Here is a 12,884-nt window from a genome sequence, read left to right on the forward strand (position 1 = left end):
TACACCTCACTCAAAACAATATTCACCATGGATACCGAGAAACTGGACAAACATACTTCCTCCATGCTGCTGTTTTCTGCAGAACAGTAAGTTATGTGTGGCCATGGAGACTATTACAAAGTGGAAAAATTATAGTGCTAGGAAGTAGACCAACCTGTTCAACATACAACAAATACAAGGAAGTAACAGTTACATAAATGCTTTTGAATTTTGAAAAAATGCTTCAAAAAACCAGACAAACAACAACAAAAAAAAACAAACACAAAACCCAATGTGTATCTAGACTCCTACCATGGAATAAAAACTGAAACAAGAGTGAGGAGAAAAAAAAAAAAAGGATTTTATTTCACGGTTGTCAGAGAAAAGTAAGATAGAAAATTAAAAGAACAAAATGAAATGGACTGCTATGGCCCAATTAAAAATTCAAAAATCTTCTACTCTTGAACTTTCTCAATTCAGTTAAAATATATCTAATTACCATATTAGACCCACCTAGAGGATTTGTAACTGAGCAGAGGCTATTGTATGCCTAAGGAATCAAGACACAGCCCTCTACCAGTTCTTTCTCTCCTCTGAAGTCTCACCAAAATTAGAAAGAAAAAGCACAGTCCTTGGCGTTCATTAACCTATTTCAACACACACAGTGACAACTTCAACTGTTTTGCTGAGGTACATCAGCCATTTCTGAAACAAGTTCACATCCAGCACCAAAGAAGTAGCACTAAACATCATCCTGAATTAAAAAAAAAAAAAAAAAAAAAAGTGGTTTAGCATGCTTTTTTCCATCATAACTTGCTTTCCATCCAGGGTAGGCATAGGCTGCCATTCATTGAAATATGGTGGGAAATTTGGAGAGGGGAGGAGGGAAAATAAGTAAATAAGGGGAGATAAAAGAGATGAGTTGTCATGGTTCCTAATCACTGACAGATACTCAAAAGATGTCACCTTTTCCTTCTTCTCTCTTATGTCAAATCTGCAAATTGTGTTCTCCTGTGCAACACATTCACATTTACCTATGGGCAAATGCAAAAAGGATACTACAGACTTTTAGAGATTCGCTCTTTTATTTTTATGAAAAACAAACAACAAAAAAATAATAATCACACATTAAAGTAACATAATGACTTTAAAAAATAGAAGGACCTGCACAGGAGTGTCCTTAGATTAAACTGAATCTTTGTATCCAGAAGCTGAGGCAGTCACACAGAGCAGCCCCTGACCCATTCTGGAGTAATTCCTCTGGAAACCTCTTTCCCCATCCAAGAACAAGTTCACATTCTATGAAACCTGAAGCATTGGGAAAAGCAAACAGACACACAAAACCAAAGGAAGATAACCCCTTATTGGGCCCAGGTATAAACACAGGCAGAAATCTGAGCAGAGAGCCACAAACTGCTCCTTATCCTCATCCTACCCACCTCATTTCCAGCAAGGAAATACACTCTGAAGTCCCTCTCCTGCCCCAGGTGTCTCCAGACGCCCAATCCCAGCAAGCCCATGAGAGCCCTTACGTGCAGCACCACTGCTGTTACCCTGACCACGCGTTTCTTAAGAACTCAGCAAGAGGGACAGGGAGAATTGAATAACCACGGGCATCAGCTAGCAAATTGCATCTCTCTACCTGCAAGCTTTAAGTAACAGCTGACCACAATGCCACCATCTTTTCCCTTATAGACCACTTAGATTTTCTAATAAGTGCAAAAAGTCTCGGGATCAGGCTTCCCAGAACTGGCAGCGACGTTGCATGTAGTGTTATTGTTATTCTTACACCTCTGTTCTGCAGTCTTTTTCCCGCATGTAACGTATCCATAATGCACTACTGCAGCAAGCAGTTTCATTCCAAACTACCAAACAAACAACTCCGTAGCGCTGCGAGAGAACGTGAGAGGAGAGCACGGCGGGGGAACAGAGTAGCAGAAAGATGGTGTCCACCTTCCCTTACGCCGGTCTCTCTCTGGGCTGATGGCAGCCAGCACCGCTCCATCCCCACTCCCACAGACGGGATAACCAACACGCGTTGACTACAGCCGTAGTAAAACCATGCCGGTGGGCTGCAAGGGCAGCCAGGCGGGTCAGGAGGAGAGATGGGGGGTCTCTCGTAGGGAGGGCGCGCCCGTATCCCCGTGGCAGGGGCGGGGGATAACTCCGCGACCTCCTCTCGGAAAGGTACCCCTCGATAAATGCCATCGCGTCGCTCCGGTGCCGCTTTCTCCGAGCAGCATGCTGCACACCCGAAGTGTGCTGCACCTCCTCCTCCATTCGCCATGTGGAAAGCAGCGAGCCGGCCCCACAAAGCTTCCCCAGGCACCCCGGTCCCGCCGCCTTCAGCGCTTTCCAGGGTCATTACAGGTGCAGAACACAAATCTGCAGCCGACCGCACACGAGCCCCTTTCGGAGCGGAGAACCACGCCGCGGAGCGTCTTCACCGCCCGCCTCCCGCTGCCCCAGTGCCCCCGTGGGACGCGCCGGTCTCGCCCCTCTCCCGACCCCCACTCGCGGGACGCGGCCCCGGCCCCTCGCGGCCCCCCGGCCCCGCTCACCCCGAGCTGCGGCCCCGCTACGGGCGGCGGTCTCCATGCGGGCGGGCGGGCAGCGCCCGCAAGCCGGGCATCATGGTCCGCCCTCCCTCCTCCTCTGCGCCGGTGATGAGGGGCGGGGGGGACGGGGTTGCCTTCCCTTTTTTTTTTTAAATTATTATTTATTTTTTATTTTTCCTTCTTTCATTCCCTCCTTTTTTTTTTTTTTTAAATAATGACAAGAGGATAATTAGCGCACCTCCTTCCCCATCGCCCGCTTCTCCTTCTCTGTTTCTCCGTGCGCTGGAGCTGCGTTCCAGCCCCCCGCCCCGGCTGCGGAGCGGAGGGAGGGGAAAGAGGCCGGAGACGGGGACAGGGAGGGGCGGGCGGAGGGGAGGGAGCGCGGAGATCCCCCGGCTGCCGGCGACCGGCCGTACCCCAGGACAGCCCCTTTGTGCCGGAGCCTCTCTTCGCAGGGGTTTCCCCGGTCCCACGCACCGCCGAGGTGTGTGTGTGTGTTGGGGGCGGGGGGGGGAGGGGTTAAACGTCCCCCACGCTGGGGGAGTATTTTGCTAGCGCTAATTCAGAAGCTGTTCCCGTTCTACTGTTTCTCCCCCAGCGCCGGTTGCGGAGGGCTGACAGTGTCCGCATCCAGCACGGTGGGCTGCCTCTCCCGCAAATGAGAACGGGAAAGGAAAAGAATGAGCAGAGAAGCGAAGCAAAGACGCAGAAGGATGGGGTCGGGGTGAGCTGTAGCAGTGCGGCTGTCCCTAAGCTCCGGGAGGTGGGATGAGGGAGGGATGCTCCGGGAGGCGGCCCTCCGCCTGAAAGAGGGCAAGCTGTAGGCAGGAGGGGAATCCAGGCACTGCGTCAGCGGCTGTCTGCCCCCAGCACCAGCCGCTACCACCGACCAGTGCCACCGCACGTCCTCACGCTGAGGAGTGTGCGCTGCCCTGTGCCACTGAGCAGCTCCCGTTGTGCGTAAGCTGCTGGGCCAGGCTGACCTTGTGGCACCCGACATAACCTTTTCTCAACAACCTATTGCTTGTGAGACTCAGTGAGAACGCGGAGAGCTGTGTTAAACTACGGTTTGACTCTCAGCCACGGAGGTGTTATTATCAGTGAGAATGTTACCAACTACTACCATGTGAGCCAAATTTCTGATTGCCAGTATAAAGATAAGGTGACCCAGAAGTTATCCTACTGAAAATGTGTGCAGAGTCCTGGCTTCCCACAGCTATGCGAAGGGAACCACAGCGTGGTTTAACAGCAAAATGGAAAATATATATATATATCATTCACAAGCTAAAGTAAATCAAGAAAATTAAATATGCATCTGTAGAGCAATGGAGTTAAATAGCTGCTAGGGTAGCTGCAAAAGTGCTTTCCAACACTACTTTCTCCCTCTGCTTGCAGTCAGGAGAGCACAGTGTCATGGGACACTGACTTCCCAAGGCCTCCAGAAACCCCAGGCTGCGCCTGACCTGCCTGCGCCATAATCTGCTGGAGGGGCATGAGCCATGTACAACAAGAAGGTACTCATCCATGTCTCAGAGGTGTCTGCTGCTGTTCAGACAAAAGTATTTCTGTGTATCTACAGGCTTTTTCCCTTGCAGGAGGTCGGAAGCACAAACACAGCCTGCTAAGCGAGGCTTAGGGTGAGTTATCACTGTGTGTTGGAGCAGTGTGACAGCATGGTATGCGTTCATCTGATCATAGCCAAACACTGCTCCACCAAAGATCAGTCAACCTGAAGAATGACTGCTTGAAAAATAACAACGAAATTCCTGATCTGCGGTTTCAGCTTCATTTTCTTTTTCACATCTCTCCTTAAGAGCAATGGCATCTATGGTGCTTGTCTGTATGTGGGAGGACTCAGAGGGAGACCTGAACACCAGCACTTCTTTCTGCTGTTTTCCCACCCTGCACCACCAGCAAGCCTGATGCAAGCAACACAGGGTTTGTTTTCCTTCCTGCTGTTTGGTCCTGTGTGTTTCTGACCTTCTTCTCCTTTCAGGAGAGGTCTGCAGGGCATGAGGCTTTTTTCCCCGATGTGGGTGCTATGTGGCTTGTATAGCAATGGCTATTTTTAGCTTAAAGTAGGCCAGGCAGTTCCAAAAGACATGTTAATAGGAGGAACATTTGAGAACAAAACAACTGAGAAAACGAACTGAGAAATGTAAACAATAATGATCTTTTACCAAAAGTACTCTCAAAATGACAAAAATCTAGAAAAGTGCATTCTGTATCGCAGTGGACATGACTCCACTTCATAAAAACATGCAAACACAATCTTACAGTAGTATCTGTTCCATTTAGAACAGTGAAAATACCTTGTTCTAGCTCTATACATCTGGACTGGGCTTGTTCAGCCTGGAGGAGAGTAGGCCTTCCAGTATGTTCAGGAAGTAGATCAAATTTTACAGTCTGATAGTAGGACAAGAAGAATGGCTTTAAATGAAAAGAGAGGAGATTCAGGTTAGATGTGGGGAAGAAATTATTTACTCAGGGGGTGGTGAGGTCCTGGCTCAGCTGCCCAGAGAAGCTGTAGGTGCCCCATCCGTGGAGGTGCTCAAGGGCAGGTTGGATGGGGGCCCTGGGCAGGTTCATCTGGTGGGTGGCAGCCCTGCCTGTGGCAGGGATTCGGAGTTGGATGGGTTTTGAGGTTCCTCACAGGCCAAACCATTCTATATGGAGATGCCCAATTTAGCAGTACTAAGTAAGCATACTTATCCCAGACAGAGTACTCATAGCCTGGTAGTTAAATAGATGTGAAACACCTTCTCAGATACATTTAAGTTTTGTATGAAAGTATAGCTGGTACTCAAAATGCATTGAAATTCAGAGAGAACTGGCTGCCTAATTTGCTTGTAGAATACCTGCCACATCTGCTAGTGAAATCATAGAATTGTTGGGACCTTAAAGCTCATCCAATTCCAACTGCTTGCAGTAGTCTAGTTGTCATTCACCCGATCAGCACGCCCAGAGTTCCATCCAGCTTGGCTTTGAGCACCTCCAGTGATGGGGCATGCACAGCTCCTCTGGGCAGCTGTGTCAGGGTCTCATCATTCAGATGGCAAAGGTGCTGCTCTCTATGTGCTACTCTCAAAAATAGGCAGAAAAAAAAGAGATATTGTAGAAGAAAGATTCATTTTTTTTTACTGCTAAAAGCAACAAATTTTAGTTTTAGATCAATTATAATTTAGTGGGGGCATGGATATCTGGCAGCTCCTTCATCTAGTATTGAATTTGGAGGAATTTGATTGCAATAATTCCACAGTCTGTAAGTCTTCAGAGAAAAATGAGTATAAGAATATTCACTGCAGCCAACACAGGTATTCCTGTAGCTGTTTTATACTGTCATTAGCTGCTGGCAGCATTTTCTCCTTTTTTCAGAAGAAGTCCTAGTAAGATACCTCACACTTTGACTTGTCTTTGCGCATGAGTAATTTCACTGAAGCCTCTGCAGGGCTTATAAAGTTATTAGTTGCATGAGTGTTAGTTATATGTAATTTTTGTTACCATAAGCCTTTATGAGCTTGTGTAGGTTGGAAGTAGCTTCTTTGGTTTACCAGGACTGCTGATGGATGGTGGAAAGTAGCTTGGCAATCACCTCCACCGGCTCCGTCAGCACCCTTGGGTGGATCCCTTCTGGCCCCATGGACTCATGACAGTATACAGGTGAAGTAGCAGGTCTCTGACTGTTTCCACTTGAACCGTGAAGGATTTACTCTGCTCTCCAGCCCAGAGTTCCAGATCAGGAGGCTGAGTACCCCAAAGATAACTGATCTGACAATTAAAGGCAAAAGTAAAGAAGGTACTGAGAACTTCAGCTTTTTCCTTATCCTCAGTGGTCGTGTTTCCCACTGCATCCAGTAAAGGATAGACATTCTCCTTAGCCCTCCTCTTACTGTTCGTACATTTGTAAAAAATTTTTTGTTATCTTTTACCACTGTGGCCAAGTTGAACTCATGCTGGGCTTCAGCCTTTCTGATTTTCTCCCTGCCTATCCTAGCAACTTCCTTGTACTCTCCCTGATTTGTCTGTTCCTTCTTCCTCAGGAGATAGACTCTCTTTTTCTCCCAGAATCTCAGCAGAAGTTCCCTTTTTAGCTGCACCAGTCTTCTTCCCCATGGGCTCCCTTACCAGCTGCATCAGGAAGTTGTCTTCCACATACTCTAGAAACCTCCTAGACTGGTTCCTCTATGCTGTACTATATTTCTAGCTTAGATCAGGGAACTAAAGTCCCCCATGAGAACAAGGGATGGCAATTGCTCAACTTCTGCTAGCTGCTCACAGAACACCTCATCCATCTTTTCATCCTTGTATGTAACAGACCACCAGCAGGATATCCTAATTGTTGGCCTTCCCCCAGTCCTTATCCATAGAGACGCAATCTTATCATTCCCAGCCCCAAATTCTATGACACTGAAACCCTCTCTGACATAGAGAGCCATGCTATCACCTCTCTGTCCTTACTCTCTTCCTTCTGAAGACGTAATGCATAATAAGAATCAGCACTTGTTGCTTCATTCCTCTCATCCATAAATACTTTACTGTTGTCCCCATCTGACTTTTCTCCACACTTATGTATATGCAAAGGTTGAGATGAACTGACTTTGGAGTTTTGTGCATAAAAACTCAACATAAGGCCTCACTATTAACATCTGTTATAGGTTTATCCCAATACAGTATTCAGTTTGCTTTCAGCAGCAACCATTTATTCCAGTTAGAATTCTTATTCTTTTACTGACCAAAACAACTGCATCTATTTCATGCGTACACATCTCTGCATAGAGCAAGAATCATAAAATCATTGAATCATTAAGGTTGGAAAAGACCTCTAAGATCATGCAGTCCAACCCCAGCTCATCCCCACCATGCCCACTGACCACGTCCGTCAGTCTCCACATCTCTTGAACACATCCAGGGATGGTGACTCCACCGCCCCTCTGGCAGCCTGTGCAATGCCTTATCACTCTTTCTGAGAATGATTTTTTCCTAATATCCACCCTGCACCTCATTTGAACATGACAACAAAAGAAGGCAGTACAAAATACATCTGTAGGGTGTTTGTATAAAACATGGAAATTAAAACTTCGCTACCAAGACTGCAAAAATAATTTTAGGATTGATTTGGAAACTTTTTAGACAAATACCATCTACATAAGAACACTGGATTTACTTTATCATCTTTCACGGAATGACATTACACAGCCCTCATCACTCACAAGAGAATTAATCAAACACAGCTGTTGAAAGATCAGATGTTTTTTGTTGAAAAATTAGTGCATTTATCCGTGTCGGTCTTTGTATCCTCAATAACAAGGCACGCTCCTGTGATACTATTACCTGTTAAAATCTAATACAGCTTCTTTAGAACACAAATTAAAAACTCAGTTTCTTTACATCTGAGAGAGCCTCAGCAGGCAGTCATTTTACCCAAGAATTTTCTGAGAGGGAAAAGAAACTGACCTAGCCATTTACCACACACTGTCCTGAGTGTGGGGTAGCATAAGCCCAACTTCGCAGCATCCAGCCTGAGACCATCCTCTTCAGCTGAGCTGAGCTGTGGCCTGAACAAGCCTCTCACTTGGCTATAATCAGAGAGGTATCAAGGATTTCCTATCACTCTCTGCAGACTATACTCTGCATAGCTAACTAGTCACAGGAAAATGTACCATCTGTTTAGCCAACATAAGATAACAGTATTCCACTTAAATTTCAGGGGACGGAAGTTGCATAAACAATCCCTGCACACGTATCTCTTGCATATGATGGATCCTTTTGTCGAGATTTGATATTTCTTATTACACACCACGTACAATGTCCAGTTTCCTATTCAAGAACAAAAGATTCAGCTGTAAAGTTTATACAAGTTAAAGCTCACATAGGGGAAATAAATGTATTTTTAAAGTCTTACATCATCCAGGTATGAAACTCTTGTAGCTGCCAATGACACAGTCTTCACTGTGGAAGAAGATTCACAGGGAAGGGAAAAAGCAGCCTGTAAAGAGGGCTGTGAATGCAGCAAGCAACCTGCCCTGCAACACTGCCATCAAAATTATTCACTGTTCAAGGAGTGACAAACCAGCTCTCTGCTTTGCAACAGCAGATTGATGCTTTCTAACAAAAACACCTCTATACTCACAAATATACACACATAAGATGGCTGATAGAGAGTGATACAAATTTGTGAAAATCACCTCATAGCACTACATATGTTGTGATAGCAAATTGCATTTACATAATGAAGTGTGCTAGCAGTCAAGCCCATGCTGAGTGGGTGTAAGCAGGTAGCACGCCTCAGCCATGGCTCAGAAATCTGTTGCTTTAGCACATGGGAAAGTTTTATGTACCATTTTGTTTGTTTGTGGGTTTGTTTGTTTGTTTGTTTGTTTTTGTTGTGTTTTCTTTAATTTTCTGGCATCTTGATACTAGCAAGAGAGCTGATTCACTCTCCATATTGTTAACAGCAAATTCCTAATTGCTGTATTGGAAGAGATGAGCAAAGCAGAATTTGCATCTGAGAGAGAGGTGGTAGGTATTTTTTCTAGTGCCAAAAATCAACACTACAGATAAACAGTTCAAATGCCTGAGAACAAAGTATGCCACAGCGCAGCTCTCTAAGCTGTCTGTTGGTCTAAAGCCTTAGATCAGGACACACTGCCTATTTGGACAGTATTTGAACTCTAATTTTAGATTGCTTAAACTGATATTTTAGCTTTTATATACTTACAGGATTTTTTTTTTTTTTTTAAGTTGTTTTGTCTTTTCATCTTTGTTAGGAGCACTGGATAAGTTCTGCCTTTTGCACACAAAGAACAGAATTCCTCCTGTAAGGTTCTTTAGCAGCATTATCATTTGGAAAACTGGTATAGCAAAGGGAAGAAGTTCTCCAAATGCTTGCGTAAGATTCAGACAGATACAAGTTTATCTCATTAACTTCTCTTTCCCATCATTTTGTGAACGTTTTCAAACATTGACCTTCTATGCCAGAACAGCTGGGCTAGCTTCTTCACAAGGGTCCTTATCTTTATTTAGCGGGATCTGTTGTGACAGGACACGGGGAAATGGTTTCAGAGTATAAGAGGGGAGATTTAGGTTGGATGTAAGAAAAATGCGTTGAACAGCAAGAGCAGTGAGGCTCTGGCACAGGTTGCCCAGTGAGGAGATGGATGCTTCATCTCTGGAGGCATTCAAGATCGGGATGGATGGGGCTCTGAGCACCTGATGAAGCTGTTGCTCTCCCTGTTCATTGCAGGGGAGTTGGACTAGATGGCCTTTAAGTGTCCCTTCCATCTCAAGCCATTCTATGATACTGTCTACACGTGCTAGGGTGCTCACAAGCCCAGACATTTGCTGTACACCTCAGAAGGCACACTCTTCATCCATAGGCAATCCACAAATACTGATGTTTTGTTTCAGAACTTAGAACTATTTAAGGTGCTACTACTCAAGTATTCTAAGAATAAACTCTACTTTTCCTCATAGGATTTGAAAGACTCAATACAATTTACAGAGTTTTAGAAATGTATAGCATTTACCTTTTTTCAGAAAAGTGGGAAAATGTCAGCAGTCATAGTCCTCAACCTGTTACTTGGACCAAAAAAAAAAAAAACAACCCAATAAACTGTGAAGAGAAATTTACTTCTACAAGAAGCAATGACTATTTCAGAACACCTGGCAAACCTCAGCAATTAATCACTCAAGATCTGAGTTAGAAGTTTTAGTAAAGTTTTAGTTTTGTTGAGATACCATCTGAACTTCAAGCTTTTTGAACTCATCCATACTACTAAACTACAGTGATTTTAACTTCTGAATTGGGATAGCTTCTGCTAGACTTAATGCACAGAACAGCTGGCTTGGCAGGAGAAAAGCCTCAAAGGCTCTTCATATTCTGAGGCATGAATACTTCAGGAGATTCAAATAAGCAAAAATGTAATGCTTCTACACACAAGAGAAGAGGCACTAGCAAAATTAGCAAATTTCTGCTTTCAGAACCATCATATCAAATCTGCAGACACTGCATCTAAAGCCTAATTCACAAGTGAATAAGTGAGTCAGTCTGGCATGCAGCATTTTGTTGTCCAGTTTACTGCTTGAATTTTAAAAATGGTTGCATCTCCATAAAAGTTTTAGGATCTGGTGAATTTCTTTTGTAATGTTTGAATAAGAAGCAGTTTCAAAGCATGAACAAGGCTCAACACTCTAAAAAAATGAACCTCCTCCTAGCTTTATGCAACTTCAGATTTGTCTGACTTGCAGAAGTAGGAATAGGCAGAGAAATAGGAATAGGAATAGGAACAGGAACAGGAATGGAAATAGAAACAGCAACAGGAATAGGAATAGGAATAGAAGTAGGAATAGGAATAGGAACAGGAAAAGGAACAAAAACAGGAACGTTTTTCCTATACAAAATGTACCAGTGTAGTTAAATTGGTAACACTGCTTTTTATATATTCTTGTATCAATTCACAGTAGTTTAGCTTATCTTCCTTATCTTGCTGAATTACGTTTTATTTTCTACTTTCTAGCCAAACTATGCAAGGTTTTCTGTGGTATAAGTGTGTGAGCTTTCATTTTTCTGTATGTTTTATTGTTGTTGTACAAACATATCAAGCTGCACTTTCTCTTCATGTAATCATCTAACATTCACACTCAGCGGAATCCTATTTTATTACTCAAAGCTGGACGCTCCCTTTCTATCACTTTGCTTGTTTTTGAATACTAGTTTTAAATGCGCATTACATTTTTGGATGTTGAATATCTGTTGTGTCTAACAGCAGAAAGTAGCTGACGATTTCCAAAGTATCCATGAAATTTTAAAGTGAAGGGACTCAGTCTTGTGGCTTACACCTTCCATTGTCTGCATTTTGCTTGACTGAATTTGTTCTGCAATTTCATCTGATGTTACAGACCACTCATGTCTAGTCTATTTGTTTATGAAATTCACAAATGTATGCCAAGACCTTTTCATTCTTGAGAGGAAGAACAAGCAACAGCTTTTCTACATACATTTTTGTGGTCTCCTACGGCAAACTTAGGAATGTGTTCACACATTCTAAAGCTGTTTGAGTTTGTGCTTCAAGATATGCACTAAAACTCACTGGGAGGGCTGCAGGCAAATAATGATGGGAGCCCTGTCTGGGCTCTGACTTGAGGCTAAGTGCACTGAGCAGGACACAGAAAAATATTGGACATGACATGAGAAAATTGCTGAACATCACAAATAATAGCAGGCACTGATGAAAGTTATAGCAAGTGCCTGGCAGAACGGCTATATCTTGGATGTGACAAAGGGCAGGCTGGATGAGACGCGGCCAAACTCAAGAGATAACTGGGAGAGAACTGTGAGTCTTTCAGGAAGTAGTCTGAAAAGCCACCATACCCAGGTAATTGTATCAGGAATATCAACCCAGATAACTGTCAGAAATAACAAGTTTGATGTCTGTGGGTAACAATAAAGTAGGCATGGATTGTTTATTTTGGAAGAGACAGAGGTGGACAAAAGAGGGTGCATGGCTGATGAAAAGCAGAGATGGGAAGTGGGAAAAGATGTAGCAAGGTACGCAGGCCACGTGAGTGGGGCTGCGTGGGAGGCAGCCCAGCACTTGATGACTGCAACTGGAGTAGAACTATGAACAAAACCCATAGATTCATCTTTACCACAAAACAGGGTCAGCTTTCAGCCTCAGGAGAACTGTGTGGGACCAGGACAGTGTTTCCCTGAAGATGGATGGACCAAACTGGACATCCCTGTAATATCATGTTGGTGCTCATTACAGTTCTAGCAGCACTGGTGGTTGTGCATTATCTCTTAGCAAAGGTCCCACCTATCTACCTTTGCTCTCTGAAGCTGCCTCAGGGAGCAGCCAAGAGATGTACACCACTTCCACTGCACCAGCCATGGCACTGCTCCTAAATGTTTTTGGCACTGGCTGTCTCATAGTGCCACATCAAAGCTGTCAGACATTTCCAGCACCAACGAAGCACGAGAATTTCAAGAACAAGGAGCACATTTGGAAAGCCTGACTTGCCAACGTAATGGTCATAAAGTGTTGTGAGATGCAATCAGCCAATACCTATTGCTATTCCATTTTTCTCCAGTGCATCAGCGATTTTAAATCCTTCCATAAAGGAAGATCGCCTGCCATCATTTCAAACAGTGGACAACAGAGGGCATGATCTCCCCTGCCCTCTTTTCCAAACAGAAGATTCCTGCTCTGTGCCCATTTTCCCTCTCATGAGTACACAGCAGATCTCAAAGACAAGTACAGTGCCTCCCAGAAACTATCATATCAAATGCCAAGGTGAATTTGTTTCCATGTGCTCAGCCTAACAACAAGATTCACATGCAATATTGCA

At 44.3% G+C, this 12,884-nt stretch overlaps 1 protein-coding gene across 3 annotated transcripts in view; it reads right to left on the bottom strand.

The window, feature by feature from the left end:
- The window catches only part of PLPPR1 (phospholipid phosphatase related 1), a 160,383-nt gene extending 157,400 nt beyond the window's left edge, over window positions 1-2,983 (bottom strand). The window contains exon 1 of one of the 3 annotated variants that reach the window (XM_085212870.1): window positions 2,541-2,983. The gene's annotated coding sequence lies outside the window, so the exon portion shown is untranslated. The remainder of the gene's footprint in view (window positions 1-2,540) is intronic. The other 2 variants (XM_085212869.1, XM_085212868.1) reach the window with 2 other exon arrangements.
- Window positions 2,984-12,884: the final 9,901 nt, after the last annotated feature.

The sequence above is a fragment of the Meleagris gallopavo genome, chromosome Z (assembly GCF_905368555.1).
Source record: "Meleagris gallopavo chromosome Z, MGAL_WU_HG_1.1, whole genome shotgun sequence".
Classification (NCBI taxonomy): domain Eukaryota; kingdom Metazoa; phylum Chordata; class Aves; order Galliformes; family Phasianidae; genus Meleagris; species Meleagris gallopavo.